This window comes from Manacus candei, unplaced genomic scaffold, assembly GCF_025592945.1.
Source record: "Manacus candei isolate 608988 ecotype Guabito, Panama unplaced genomic scaffold, ASM2559294v1 h1tg000041l, whole genome shotgun sequence".
In the NCBI taxonomy this organism is placed as follows: Eukaryota; Metazoa; Chordata; class Aves; order Passeriformes; family Pipridae; genus Manacus; species Manacus candei.
In genome coordinates, this window is record NW_026138089.1 from 3,802,169 (window position 1) to 3,805,597 (window position 3,429).

General features: G+C 39.1%; 1 long non-coding RNA gene across 1 annotated transcript; it reads right to left on the bottom strand.

The window, feature by feature from the left end:
• Nucleotides 1-1,294: 1,294 nt before the first annotated feature.
• On the bottom strand, nucleotides 1,295-3,209 carry LOC127474317 (uncharacterized). Its single transcript, XR_007905806.1, has 3 exons — nucleotides 3,096-3,209; nucleotides 2,261-2,352; nucleotides 1,295-1,384 (listed from the first exon to the last, which is right to left on the bottom strand). It is a non-coding gene; the product is annotated as an uncharacterized LOC127474317 (long non-coding RNA).
• Between the last annotated feature and the right edge of the window lie 220 nt (nucleotides 3,210-3,429).

Here is a 3,429-nt window from a genome sequence, read left to right on the forward strand (position 1 = left end):
GGATAGCTTTTTCTGTTGCACCTGCTGTGTAAATGGACCAACAACTCAATATTATAAATATAGCCAGTCTATTCATCCACCATGATGAATTTTTAAACTGTGAAATGTGATTGAAAAAAAGGAGGAGCAGAAATTGTTATGATTGGTGCTTATATTATTATGATGATGGTCTCAATAAGGCTAGAACACCAAAGCTCTGAACTCTACAGTGAGGAAACTCAGACAGAAACAACTTTAAATCTCCTCCTCCAGACCCCTTTACATCCTTCCTTGTCTATGATAGCACTCGCTCTCTGATCTCCCTTCAAGCTATAAGCACACAGATCGCCAAAGCCATCTTTTTTTTCCTTTTGACCTGATTATGACACTTCCAGCTCTGAAACATTATTTATGCTGTCTTGTTCTCTTCGTTATTTTCTCCTCTGTGCTACCTCCTTCAAAGACCACGCAGTTTTTGTTCCTTATTTAATCCCTCTGACATGCTTCCAAATGCCCTTAGTCCTTTGCAGGTGCTTCCCAATCTTTTCTGACACCTTAGGTGAGAGTTGGCTCTTATAGTTACAATTATTTGAGATATTTTATCATGTTTGGGGATCAGGCCTGGATGAACAGAGAAAATGTCTTTCATTGCATAATCTCTTATGGACCTCTTTGGTTTACAAAAAGGAAAATATGGAAACAAAATGGAAACATATGTGAGTTCTTATGCTGATTGTGAAAAGGCTGGGTAGCAGCCTGTTGGAGAGAGATGGAGTATTGGAATCCGCACAAACATTCCCTTTGCCTGGAATATGTCATTTGAGGTTTGTTTATCATTGACATGAACTCTGTTTTAAACAAGCAAATACCAAAATTATCATTGCACACTTACCTGGATCTCGGGAGCGCCATCTATAGAAAAAGCTTTCTACCACATGTGAAAACAAAGCATGGTTGATAAACATGATATTTGAGAGAAAGAATATGGTCAAAGAAAAACTGGAATAGCTGTTTCTTCCAGAAACTCCTTCCTGTAAAACCATTAGGTGCACTGTGGATGTAGTGTTGTTATATATTCTAATATAATGGAGAATTAAAAAAAAAAAGAAGAAAGGTTTTTGAACTTGTATTAAAGTTTGTGCATCACCACAGCCTTTTCTCTTTCTACTGGCCAAACATGAAATGAGGGGTTTTGTGTTAAAGGACCAGATTCACAAACACCCTACTGGCGAGGTAGAAGGTGTGCCCCTAAGTCACTGGACTGGATCTCAGCATTTTTGCTGCAGATTGTATCATACCTGATTGATTCCCTTCGGCCTCATGATTCTGCAGGGAAGACGAATGTTTATGGAATTACAGCAAGCTGAGTTCCCCAGACACACATGCTCTCAAAGCATGCCTGCTTCTATAGAGTGGAAAAGCTTTGATTAATAGGAATAGCACTAGACTTTAAGGCGCACTTTATTTCATTGATGAACTTTGAGGTGTCTCCGGCAGCAACGGTTTTGTAAACTGTAATCGTTAACATCGCTTATTCAGGATTTACAAGAGAGACTAACATTGCCTATTTTTTCAGGCTGCTACAGGGATAAATAACTGATGTTGACGAAGCAAATCAGAATTTCTGTGGGGAAAAAAAAATAGAAGGAAAAAGAATTGTGTGTGGGTTTTAGAACCAGCAAGGCATTTTTCTGAGGTGCTCGTAAAAGTACATGCTGTGATGTGACTGTGTTATAAAAGAGGGAAGGGTGATGTGTGGGCTCCATTATATAATATTATTGCAGAGCTTAAATGGTGAAGGGTCACAATAGAAAAGGGATATCATGGAAATCAATTTGCATCATATACCACTTAGAACATGCAAAAATTAAAGTGTTTGTTCAAAACCTCCTCCAAAACAGGATTAACTGACAAGGAAATTAAAAATTATGTAAGAGGAAAAGCTGAAGAGATAATCCAGGATGATCCAAAGGATTTTGCAGATATCTCTGTACTGTTAACAATCTTGTCATTAAATCTAGCAATTTAATGAGCTACATTCTCCATTGGTACAAATACAGTTCCATGTACACACTTAATGCATTTTTTACTTTGACATAGATCTAAGCATGATATACTTGTTTTAGTGTATCATATTGTACATCAGTACACGTATATTTAGCAGTGTACTCCTGTTGAAGGCAGTATATCTGTGTTGACTAAAAAGCCAAGGATGTGGTTCATAAACCATTACTTTCAGAGATATCTGAAAAAAGTGCTTGAAATCCTGCTTCATACTCACAGTGATGTATAACACTGGCTTGTATCTGCAGTTTCATCTGTCTCTTGGTGGTTGGTGTTGTCAGACATTTTGACACATTCTTTTTTTATCGACTGAAAAACAATGTAATAGTAAATAAGAATAAAATGAGCCAGTTGTGTTCACAAGAAAAACATTTTAGGAAAGGTGCTATTATTTCCTTGATGATTAAGTTGACCTATTGAATTTGCATGAATATCCTTGTGGAGTTACATGGCTGTATGAATCTAGTGAAGACAGTTTGGGTCCATCTTTGTGTCACGGGTCACACTAGGAGCAGCATGTGATAAAAGCTGACTCTCAACTAGTTTCTTATCATGTACTCTGTTACAGCTAGTCTGCTGCAGTAGGAATGTGTTACAAAAGTCAGAGAGTGATTGCTGCCCTTCCTTCTCCTGCCTTTTGCTTGTCTTTTATTGCTTACTGCTCCTGGAGATTTCTTGAAGCAAATTGAGCATCTGCCCTTAGCATCTCTCCTTGAAGTTTGTTGCTCCAATCGATCTCTTCTTCCCATGAATAATCCCCACTTTCTTTTTTAAAATATTATTTTTTGCTTCACTTTGGGCTTCTCTTGCTTCAGCCAGCTCTCTTTGCAACGCAGCACACGTCTCTTCCTCTGAATGTGAAGGGTACAGATCAGCTCAGTGTTTTATAATGTCCTAATTACTGTACTCACAGGTTACGGGTTATAACAGTACGCCAGAGGGTCAATGAACCTTTTAAGTTAAATGAGAAGATGTATCTTCGTGGGACCTAATTAGAAGGTGAAGTTAATAAAGAGAGAAGGGGGAAGAAAACCAGTAGGAAAGTCAGACACCTTCAAAAGCTGTTGAAAGAAGCAATCTACTGGGGTTCTTTTAAGTACTAGCTGGCCTTTAACAAGAGATAAAGTGTGAGGATCTTTGTGAGAGCCCGATGATGAGAGTTGGAAGTTGCCAAGTGGCAGTTCCATGGCGTACATCTTTGTGACACATGCTAACAGGAGAGACAGGAGGAACCAGAGGAACAGCAAGAAGCTTGAGTGGCTGCTTGCGTGGTGTTGGTAGGCTAAGCAGAGGCTGGGGAAGCAGCAGAAGTAGCTTCCTGATGCCTTCTCCTTTAATGCTTCCTAGGAACCTTGTGCCAGAGGAGGGGAGCCTGCCTATTGACAT